This window comes from Entelurus aequoreus, linkage group LG01 (genome assembly GCF_033978785.1).
Source record: "Entelurus aequoreus isolate RoL-2023_Sb linkage group LG01, RoL_Eaeq_v1.1, whole genome shotgun sequence".
NCBI classification, from domain to species: Eukaryota; Metazoa; Chordata; class Actinopteri; order Syngnathiformes; family Syngnathidae; genus Entelurus; species Entelurus aequoreus.
The window spans coordinates 51,910,476-51,923,289 of NC_084731.1; positions in this window are offsets into that span (position 1 = coordinate 51,910,476).

A 12,814-nucleotide genomic window follows, 5' to 3' on the forward strand; every position below is an offset into this window, starting at 1 on the left:
ATGGATGAATGGATGAATGGTTTGATTTCCAATTTTAGAGACTTACTTTATGCAGATACCAAAATAGGCCAGTACTCTCAGGTAAAAAATAGCTGGTTTTGTATAATAGGGCCCCTTTAAATGACCACCAAATGTGACAGTTTAACTGAACACGACTAAAAACAAGACCACTTTGGTTTATAAACCCTATCTGTACAAAACAATATAAGTATTTTCCGGACCATAGGAGCACACCGGATTATAAGGCACCGGATTATATTTTTTTCTAAATTGAAAACACTTCTTTGTTGTCTACATAACATGTAATGGTGGTTCTTTGGTCAAATTGTTGCATAGATTATGTTTTACAGATCATCTTCAAGCCACTTTCTGACAGTCGCTTCTGGATGCGTCGTTTTGTGGGCGGTCTTATTTACGTGGCTCACCTTCGGGATCGTCTTCTCCCCGTCATCTTTGTTGTAGCGGTGTGGCGTGCAAGAATGGGAGTGGAAGAAGTGTCAAAAGATGGAGCTAACTGTTTTAATGACATTCAGACTTTACTTAAATAAATAACAGAGCAGCATCACCTCATCCGTAAACAACAACACATATGTGTCCCGTGAAAAACCATCCGACCGGAACTCTCTAATAACTAAAGTTCCTTGGGTGAATAATGTAAACTCACTACACTCACTGTTTTAGCGCTTTCATGGCAAGTTTACTGATAGATTTAAGTAAGAACTTTACACTATAAATGATAAATGGGTTATACTTGTATAGTGCTTTTCTACCTTCAAGGTACTCAAAGCGCTTTGACAGTATTTCCACATTCACCCATTCACACACTGATGGCGGGAGCTGCCATGCAAGGCACTAACCAGCAGCCATCAGAGGCAAAGGGTGAAGTGTCTTGCCCAAGGACACAACGGACGTGACTAGGAAGGTAGAAGGTGGGAATTGAACCCCAGTAACCAGCAACACTCCGATTGCTGGCACAGCCACTCTACCAACTTCGCCACGCCGCCCCCTACTTTATATTAGAAATGGCAACAGCGGAGGATGAATGTCCCATAACAAGAAGATAGACAAAAAGAAGAAGCTTATCGACTACAGTGTCACCACGGACTACAAAGGCGGACGCGCGCAATTTTTCAGGATTTACACGGATCCGAAATACAGATCAATAGGTACCAGAAGGTAATAAAAGTTGCTTTTGCATAATATTGCGAAACAAAACGCCAGATAATATGTCTTACCTTATACACACACCATAATAATACTCATATGTTGAAGCACAGTACAATCCATCAAATGGTGCGGCTTCATAGCTTACCAAAGTTGTACTAAAACATTTTGATAGATTTTTTAACGCGTGTGTAATGTTCTATATTTTCAATGGATTATATAAAATGTTGGTGTTGTTTACTTGAGACACATCATAGTGCAGGCTACATTTATCTCTTATGTTTGACTGCCATCTACTGGTCACACTTATCATTACACCATGTACCAAATAAAATAGCTTCGAGGTGGGTGAGCCCAACAAAACGTGTTCCTTACATTAGGTGCACAGGGTTATAAGGCGCATTATAGAGAGAAAAAAAGGATTTTAAGTGTGCCTTATAGTCCGGAAAATACGATAATTGTTTTAACGACAACAAGGCATTCTGGGAAACCTTGCTTCTCGGACACATGCTCAGACTTGCCAACTCTTCTGGATTGTGCAGAAGACTCTCAGAAAATGCCTAACGAAAAGGCATCAATAAAACCTGTTCGTCCTGTGATCTTAAGTGTGCTTTGCAAACTCTGTATGATTGAGTTTGACACTCCTGGCATATCTGGTGGCAAAATTATCTTTAGTGGCCACTCTTGCTGTGTAATGAGACAATCTTGCCTTGGAGACTTTGTATGTCTAAGTAAAATGCAGATACTTATTTTTATTGACAAAAACAATTATTCACTTGTACTCCATCAAATATTTTCAAAGACTTCAAATTGAATATTTTGGAAGTGAATATTACAGCTTTGATTTGAACAAGGGGTGCAGAATGAGTGACATGATAAATTACTTTGCAAGTGGGCGGTACTGACGTGACCAAAAAGAGGACATCTATAGTCATCCCACCCACAGTTGAATCCGAGACAGATGGATACCCTTCTTCTCCTGACTCATCTTCTGCTTAAGGCTTCTTCCTGTTTAGCTTGTGTGAGATTTGTTTTTACTCCTGCTGTTGTCATTTGAGGCTTCATAAACAAAACTGAGCTAAATTTTAAAAAAATGAATAAGCAATGATTTCACCGAGTACAACATAGCCAAATGCTCAATTTGGACAGATTTAATGATGATTCATCACTTGTGGTGTGCAACACTACTGTCTCTTGGAGAGTGAGCAACTACCATAGCGGCAAAACAAGGATTTCTAACTTGGTCATTTTCAGGCAGCTCTGCACTGGCCGCTAAGTCACTGGGTGATAGAATTGAACACAATGATTGGACAGACAACAATATTGGGGAATTGTACCAGACAACTTTATTGAGCTGGTGGTCAAATCAAGAAACAGTAACAAAGGCATTGGTTCATACTGCACAACTGATGCAGAAAGGGAACTGAACAGGTGACTGACATTGTTGGCTTACGATGAATGGATTCGAAGTACCGTATTTTTCGGACCATAGGGCGTAGTGGATTATAAAGCGCTCTGCAGATGAGCGGGTCTATTCAGGTCTTTTTTCATACAAAAGGCGCACCGGATTATAAGGCGCATTAAAGGGGTTGTATTATGATTTTTTTTTCTAAATGTGAAACACTTCCTTGTGGTCTACATAACATGTAATGGTGGTTCTTTGGTCAAAATGTTGCATAGATTATGTTTTACAGATCATCTTCATGCCGCTTTCTGACAGTCACTCAGGATGTGGTCTTATTTACGTGGCTCACCTTCGACAGCGTCTTCTCCCCGTCATCTTTGTTGTAGCGGTGTAGCGTGCAAGGACGGGGGTGGAAGAAGTGTCAAAGGATGGCGCTAACTGTTTTAATGACATTCAGACTTTACTTAAATCAATAACGGAGCAGCATCTCCTCATCCGTGGCTCATCGAGTGCAACAACAAGGCCGGAAATGTGTCCCGTGAAAAACCGTCCGACTTGAACTCTCTAATAACTAAAGTTCCTTGGGTGAACAATGTAAACTTTAGCGCTTCCACAGCGAGTCTACTGACAGATATAAGTTTGAACTTTACGCTACTTTATATTAGAAATGGCAACACCGGAGGATGAATGCCCTATAACAAGAGGATAGAGAAAAAGAAGAAGCTTTTTGACTACAATGGCGGACGCAAGCAAATCTTCAGAATGTATGCAGATCCCAAATACACATCAGCAGGTACCAGAAGGTAAGAACAGTTGGTTTTGCATAATTTTGCGAACCAAAACGCCAGATAATGTCTGCTAGTAGGTGCCATTTTGCGGCCCTTATACACGCACCATAATAATACTTGTATGTTTAATGCGCCGACAATCCATCAAGCGGTGTGGCTTCATAGCTTACCGAAGTCACACTAACAACATTTTTGACAGATTTTTGAGCGCCGTGTGTAATGTTCTATTTTCTCAATGGAACATTTAAAGTTTTGGTGTTGTTTACTGGCGTCATCTTGCAGTCTACACGTATCTCTTATATATGACTGCCATCTACTGGTCACACTTATCATTCATTACACCATGTACCAAATAAAATTGCTGCGAGGTTGGTAAACACAACCAGAATTATTCCGTACATTAGGCGCACTGTCGATTTTTGAGAAAATGAAAGGATTTTAAGTGAGCCTTATAGGATGAAAAATACAGCCCTTACATATGGTACAGATTTCCTCACAATTGTATAGTTATTATTACACAAATAGACAATGACTTATGGACTTATTAGTTGCTAAGCTTGATGGCGGCCTTGTTTCTATAACCATTTGTATACCAAATGTGGTGGTGATTGGGCTAAACACCTAAGGTTACAGTGGGTGTTTTGTAGAGTCGTGCGAGACATTTCAAGTGAATCTGACTAAAGGGTTTACAAATGGTGTTTTTGTCAGAGAAATGTTAATTACATGGGATATTCTATTTCTTCTCTAGTAAATGAACACTGAAATGAACGAACACTTTTTTGCCATCAGTGTCCTTTTCAGAGAGAGTTATGGATTGATAACGTACTGCACACACACACACACACACACACACACACACACACACACACACGCACTCACACAAACAGTAACCTGACACCTCTCTCACACACACTTATGTTTTTAACACCACCTTCACGCTTGTAAAAGGACACATGGTGCGCATGGTGTGTTGCACAGTACACTCATCCATCATCTCACCCCATAGGCAACTCCCACCATGAAGAGGTCACATTTGTGTGTGGTGTGTGTGTGTGTGTGTGTGTGTGTGTGTGTGTGTGTGTGTGTGTGTGTGTGTGTGTGTGTGTGTGTGTGTGTGTGTGTGTGTGTGTGTGTGTGTGTGTGTGTGTGTGTGTGTGCGCGTGTGTATGTTTGTGTGTGTGCTTGTCCATATTTGGAGCATGCTTAATGACACCGACTTTAGTGTTGGAAACAGATGGAAACGTTACTAGAATGATTGTACAAACAAATAGATAGAAAACAAGTGTCTCAAGGGTTGCCAGCAAACAACAGATGAGGAGTTAAGATGCTAATTTTAAGATAAAGCTTTTCTTCCAGTCATTCACATAAACCTATTGGATGAACGTGTCTTAAAGGCTGTTTGTTAGCAAGTTCCCAAACAACAGATGAGGTGTTATAATGCTAATTTAAGGACCCAGGGAGAGCTTTTCTTCCTGACATTCACCTAAACTTACTTGAATAAAACTTACTTGTCTTAAAGCCTGTTAGCATATTATCAAACAACAGATGAGGTGTTATGAGGGAAATTTTAATATAATGGTGGCCTAGTCAGATCTTTTCATCTTGTCATTCACAGGGACCTACTGGATGCAAGTGTCTTAGGTCCTGTCTACATTAAGTTGGATAACTCCTTAAACAGATAATTATTTAGCCTAAACCCCGTGTTAGCCACATTAACCCATCGTTTAACGTTTTACACGGGTAAGTGCGAAGTGTATTTCTTGAATCTGCGGCTCTTAGCTTTGTGTGGACTCATTGAGCGTTTACAAACTGAGTTCGGAGAGGAAGTGACATCAGAAAGACCGTGCCCCACACAGGAAGTGAAGTCAGAAAGAACGCGCTACAGCCAGCTTCATAACAACTGGTTTCGTAACTCAGAGGTCACCACTAGAAAGATGGAGGCGAGTCATCCAGACATGCCCGTGTTTCTCCTTCTTGTACATGTACAGACGCTTGTGGAAATCACACATGAATACCCTAAGAGAAGGAAACGCGCGATTGCAGCTATTTCGGATACAACACTTCTCAGACGGCAACATAGCAATGTTGAGGGACGGTTTTGGATAAGGCCTGGAAGAACGGCAGCCTGGTGCGATATGTTTGTCAACGAGTGTGTTGTGCCAGAGGGATGGCAAGAGAACTTTCGAATGTCCAGGTCAGCTGTGATTCTACTTACCAAAAAACTTTGTCCATTTGTCGAAGGAGAGACAACGAGAATGTGGGCTCCCTTGGATGTGATAAAAAAAAGGTAGCTTGTTCTTTGTATTACCTGGTCGTCGAGGGAAGACTACGGAAAACAGCGAATGCATTTGGACAGGCAAAGAAGACTGTATCAGTTACTGCCCGCCATGTATGTCGTGGACTCAACGTCTAGGTCCAGAGTATATAAAGTTTGCTAACAAGTTGTTTACTTTCACATGTCAAATAAAGATTTGATTAATTTATGATGTCTCAGGTGTGATTCACTACAATAGGGCCCCACAGCACACTGGATTTCAGTTAATTGAAATACCACAACACTGGATAGTGTTCAGAAAAGTTAAATTTAATTTAAGAACTTGCACACAAAGCAACTATGACGTGCGCATTTTCCGCGCATGCGCACTAGGTTGCGTTGCACCAGCGGACGGAGGAGGGAGGGGGTCTTAAACAGTGGCATTGTGTGTGTGTGGACAGGTGAAGTGAATTATATTTATATAGCGCTTTTCTCTAACGACTCAAAGCACTTTACATAGTGAAACCCAATATCTAAGTTACATTTAAACCAGTGTGGGTGGCACTGGGAGCAGGTGGGTAAAGTGTCTTGCCCAAGGACACAACGGCAGTGACTAGGATGACGGAAGCGGGGATTGAACCCGGAACCCTCAAGTTGCTGGCACGGCCACTCTACCAACCGAGCTATACCGCCTGTGTGGACAAGGATAAGGTTAGGTGGGATATACCCTGGATCAGGGGTCGGCAACCTTTACCACTCAAAGAGCCATTTTGGCAAGTTTCACACATTAAAGAAAGTAATGGGAGCCACAAAAAAAAAATTTAAATTTAAAATGAAAAACACCACATACAAAGCTTACATGCTTTGTGCTATGTTAACCAGGGGTCTCAGACACACGCACCGGCACGCACTTTAATGTGGAAAGTTGATGTTAGTGCAGCCCGCGAGTTTTGAGTGAATGGCGCTTGATAGCGTCACACTTGCCAACCTTCTCAACCTTCTCATTTTTCCCGGGAAACTCCCGAATATCAGAGCGTGATGACACTGCATTTGGCGCCCTCTACAGTCTGCCCAATCAGTGTACCTGCGCGGCCACAAGCGGAATGCAGCTTAAGCTTGCTCACGTAAGAGACAGCAAGGCTACTAACTCAGCAGCCACACATCTTACACTGACGGTACCAATACCCAGAATCCCATGCAGCCCTAACTCTTCCGCTCAACCAACGCACGGAGAGGGGGGGGGGGTTGATGTGTGGGGGGATTTGGTGGTAGCGGGGGTGTATAATGTAGACCGGAAGAGTTAGGGCTGCATGGGATTCTGGGTAATGGTTGTGTTGTGTTTATGTTGTGTTACAGTGGGATGTTCTCCAGAAATGTGTTTTTCATTCTTTTTTGGTGTGGGTTCACAGTGTGGCGCATATTTGTAACGTAACAATGTTAAAGTTGTTTGATACGGCTACCGTCAGTGTAAGCTGTGTGGCTGATGAGTAAGTATGCTTCTCCTGTGTGTGCAAGTAATAACAACATGCAACATGTGGCTGGACTGGCACGCTGTATGTAAATGCTATAGAGGACAATTACTGCAGTGCAATTAGGGCACGCCCTTTATATAGTAATTAGAGTGTAAATAGGATTAGTTTTCCCTGGGAGTAGTCTATGAGAGACACTGACATCATAAGTCTCCTGTGAAAATCGAGGGGGTCGGCATGTATGTAGCTGAGCCGCATCACAGTGGTCAAGGAGCCGCATGCGGCTCCGGAGCCGCGGGTTGCCGACCCCTGCCCTGGATAATCTTAGCCGGCTTAGTGTAGAAGGGGTCTTAAATGTGTTAGCAAATTCACAAACAACAGATGAGGTGTTATGATGCTAATTTTAAGATAATGGTGACCTTTTCAAGGCTTTTCTTCCTGTCATTTACATAAACCTACTGCATCCCGTCTTTCTGCCCGCGTGGGGTATGGTGTCTCGCTGGCTTAGGGGCTTACTATTTCCTGCTTCTCCCGTGCACTGTCCTTTGTCCGGGCACGTCTGTTTACGGCCTGCCGCTGGCCTGCCCTTCAGCACGGTAGGTTAGCATACAACAGACAAGGATTTATGATGCTTATCTGAAGAAAAAGGTGACCTAGTCAGAGCTTTTCTTCCTATCACTCACACATGCCATTGACATTGAGAAATGCAGCTGCGACAGAGATTCGGTCTGCCATTTGTATACTGTTTAGGTCAGTCTACACGTAATTGTATATATTTCTGCCGTTTACCAGAGCCTTTTGTAATTAGCAGGCACAGTTGTTATATTGTTTATTAATAAGAGAATAATTCTGTGTTCAGGATTGTTTTGAGTGGAACTTCCGGCGTGTTCATATTGCAAAAACAATGTCCTTCTGTCAAAGCCTTTGTGTACAAGGTTGCGCAATTCCATCTGTGCTTCCCACTGCAGTCTGATAAAAAAGGTAAACAACAACAAAAGAGCACGGGCAGGGGGGGTATTCCACAGGGGGAACTCCCACTCCACCTGGCGGCATCCAAGGTCAAGCATCAGTGCAGAATGGAGGAAAACATTTATTGGCAAAGACCGGGAAGACTCAGCGCAATAAGCAGATTAGACACGTACGCCACGTAGAAATAAAGTGGGCTAGTCGCTAGGTGATTTAATCCTTCTATTGATTTCACTCGTGTTGTGCAAAGTGTGACGTGAATCATACATTTCACACCGCGTGACGCAAAGGAAAACCCAAAAGACAACAACATTGAGACGTGTCTTTGCTCAATGTGTCGTCATCCCTCAGCGCCACAATTCATTGCGTTGATTTGTGTACGAATCACTTTTTACTCAGCCTTTTTAGCACTTCCTCTTGGCCTCCTTAAACTCCATTAGGAGACACAAACACCAAACTAATCAGAGGTACTTATTTACTGTCCATACCTTTGTATTCCAACCTCACTATATTAACACAATATTAAACATCTTTTCACTTACACTTTGGAGAAAGGCTGTTAAATAGATGGAGTTGTATTATATAACATTTAGCTTTTTCAACCTTGATTTATAAGAGGATAATGTGTGCATCTTCATGACGTATCCATCGTATGCAAAAAAAAAAGGACACTATTAGTTGTGACACAAATTAGGATTGTGTAGCCTAGTTTAGTCTAGTTCTGTACAATCAGAGGCCTTCTCTGCTGGCCTAACATAACCAGAAATCATGATCATAATTAAAGATAAAAGTATTTTTTTAATTTACTTTCCCTAAATATCTACTAGTATTGAAGTGAAGTGAATTATATTTATATAGCACTTTTCTCTAGTGACTCAAAGCGCTTTTACATAGTGAAACCCAATATTTAAGTTACATTTAAACCAGTGTGGGTGGCACTGGGAGCAGGTGGGTAAAGTGTCTTGCCAAAGGATACAACGACAGTGACTAGGATGGCGGAAGCGGGGATCGAACCTGGAACCCTCAAGTTGCTGGCACGGCCACTCTACAAACCGAGCTATGCCGCCTCGTATTCATAGTATTCAAGTATTCATATTCATATTCATATACTCTTCATGTCATATTATGCTCCTTCCAGTGCTGTTGTTTTTAGGTTATAGAGTTTTCATCCAATCAGAATTCAGCTAGATTATGTTGCCATGCTGTACCAAATCTGCCCGTGGCCTTCAGAATCAACAATGCAGGCGTCTGTGCACTGTAAGTGAGCGGGGACATACAGTTGATAGACAGTTGCGATAGCCAATCAGATCACGAGTTGTTGTCAGTAAGGCCTTCTATATGGCCTCATGATGAACGTGACATTTACACGCCTTGTGATTGGATACTCACTGGTTTGAGCCGGCCGCGGCGGTGCTATGTAGATCAGCAGAGCCACACCCGGGACAGTTAACGGATGAATTTAATGTAAACGAACAGAACACATAGAGTTGAGAGACAGTTGCGATAGCCAATCCGAACACAAGTTATTGACAGTAGCCTACCTAGGTAGCCTGATGTTAACGAGACTGTGATTGGATACTCACTGGTCACTCCAAAGTGAGTATCCATTCACAAGTAGCAATGTAGGTCCTTCAGTGGCTTCGTGGTTAGAGTGTCCGCCCTGAGACTGGAAGGTCGTGAGTTCAAAACTCCAGCCGAGTCATACCAAAGACTATAAAAATGGGACCCATTGTCTCCCTGCTTGGCACTCAGCATCAATGGTTGGAATTAGGGGTTAAATCACCAAATTATTCCCGAGCGCAGCCACCGCTGCTGCTCACTGCTTCCCTCACTTCCCAGGAGGTGAACATGGGAAAGGGTCAAATGCAGAGGATAATTTCACCACACCTAGTGTGTGTGTGAATACCGTTGGGACTTTAATTGTAACTTTAATTTACCGATACTCACTTTTTTAACCCACAAAGAAGGAGAACAAACTGTTTATTAGGTGGCAGATATATATTTGCAAGGCCATTTTCAAGAAGGATATTTAAAGAGAAACTACATTTTGTGAGATGATGTCGGTCAACCTCGGAAGCTAGCTCAGCTGTTCTGGCGATGAAATAGGGAAATGCTCGTTATTTCCACTCAAATCGACCGACTACGAGCGGTACCACTGGCTTATACAGCATTGAATGGGTGCTACAAATTGTGGGTTCAAAAATTATATTTTCTTTATTTTTTAATTTATTTATTGAATGTATTTTTTTACCATTTTAATTTTGACAGTACAGTTCATTGATTTATAACTGTGCCAGAAAAAAGCCTATTTTGTACACTGTTGAGGTGCTCAAAGCCCAGTAGTGCATAAATGTGTTTTTGTATTATTTATCCAGCAATGGTCATGTGGTGACATAAGTTATGGTATTTTGAGAGGCAATCATTGAAGTCGGACATCACTGAAGACCGAGTTGGGAAACGCACGGCCCGCCACTGTGTACAATGGAGTATTCAAGGAAGTAGAAAAATTCCCGTGGCTTTTTTAAAATTTGAACTCAAAACATTTTTTCATTTTCTAAACGGAAATGCTAATAACGCTGACTGCTAGCATGCTAGCAACCTACATGGATGTACTGTATTGTGGTAGCGATACAAAATAGCTAAATGCTCAAGTTGCGCTGAGCAAGCTTTCACTAATAAATACCATCATGCCAATATTGGCTAAAACACTAACATGCTAACAGTTAGCGTGATAGCGCCTGGCTAGATAGCTCCTAGTACCCAGGCAGTTCTACATCATGCTACGTATGTATGTGCATTTTGACATGAGTAAAATAGCTAAAATGGAATCATACTAACAGTTACCAACCTATCACCCAGCTACAGTAGAGGCATAGGTGGATTAATGACCGGGCCTACCGGGCCCAGGCCCAGGGGGCCAGAGGCCCCAAGGGGCCAGGCCAACTTGGCCCCGCGGCCGCGACCCAAGCAAAACTACTTTTGCAAAAATAATAATCTTAAGCCCCAAGGGGCCAGGCCAACTTGGCCCCGCGGCCATGATCCATAGAGGGTAAGAGGCCCCAAGGGGCCAGGTCAACTTGGCCCCGCGGCCGCGACCCACAGAGGGCCAGAGGCCCCAAGGGGCCAGGCCAACATGGCCCCGCGGCCATGATCCATAGACGGTCAGAGGCCCCAAGGGGCCAGGCCAACTTGGCCCCGCGGCCACGATCCATAGAGGGTCAGAGGCCCCAGGGGGCCAGGTCAACTTGGCCCCGCGGCCACGATCCATAGACGGTCAGAGAGGCCAACTTGGCCCCGCGGCCACGACCCACAGAAGGCCAGAGGCCCCAAAGGGCCAGGCCAACTTGGCCCCGCGGCCGCGAGCCACAGAAGGCCAGAGGCCCCAAGGGGCCAGGTCAACTTGGCCCCGCGGCCACGATCCATAGAGGGTAAGAGGCCCCAAGGGGCCAGGTCAACTTGGCCCCGCGGCCGCGACCCACAGAGGGCCTGAGGTCCTAAGGGGTCAGGCCAACTTGGCCCCGCGGCCATGATCCATAGAGGGCCAGAGGCCCCGAGGGGTCAGGCCAACTTGGCCCCGATCCATAGAGGGTCAGAGGCCCCAAGGGGCCAGGCCAACTTGGCCCCGCGGCCACGACCCACAGAGGCCCCAAGGGGCCAGGCAAAATTGGCCCCGCGGCCATGATCCACAGAGGGCCAGAGGCTCTCAATCATTATTATCAAAGCTAATTCTCAAATTGGATGGATCACACAACCTCACTCACATATTCTTTATCAATTATTATTAAAGGTTGTTTCTGAATTTTGATCACAGAACTTAATGCAAATATTCTTGATTGATTGACAAAGCTCATTCTCAAATTTTGATTACACAACCTTACTCTGACAAATTATCATTATCAAAAAGCTCTATCTCGAATTTGGATCACAGAATCTCACTCAAGTATTCTTAGCTGTGCCCCTCCCCCATCAAGTCTTTCATAAACCGGTCTGTTCTTTTAGAATCTCCTCATTTGGTATTTTGAACTCGTGAGAGACTGCTCAAAATTTGGTTTCCTTTCCCTCAGTTCAGACTCAGAGATAATTTGAAATCATTCAACAAGAAGTTTAACGCGCGCACACACACACACACACACACTTGAGTTGAGCATTACTTGGAAATTCTTATATTTTCCATTTTGCTGTTATTATCAGCATCTTCCCATTTTGTCCTTTTCTTTCGAGAAAGTTTACAGTCTGACATTTGTCACTGCTGTCAGTTAATAACTTTTTGGTCTTTGACCCATTTTGTCATTTTCTCGATTCGATCGTCACTGACCACTCTCTCCTGTCTGGCAGACATCGTTGCTGCCATCATAGCTAGCAAGCTGCCTGCAGCGGGTCATCCCTATGTTCCCCGTCCCTATGTTACCCGGGTCCTATGTTCCCCTCTACCGGGGAACTAAGGACCCTTTTTAAAAAAAAGGGTTCTATGTTCCCCGCTGCGGGGAACGTACAACACTTTTTCCAGAAAAGGGTTCTATGTTCCCCGCTGCTTCCAATGCGCGACTAAGTAAGACGCACGCAGACACGCATGACAGAGACGCGTTTAAGTTGTCGAAGGAAGGAAGTTCGCGTTTGAGTTGCTCTATCTGCTGCCGCACGCCCTGTGACAGGTTAGGTTTAGGGATGGTTTTGGTCAGGGCACAATTTCGCCAAAAAAGTGCTCCACAACGCCCTGTGACAGGTTAGGTTTAGGGATAGTTTTGGTCAGGGCACAATTTCGCCAAAA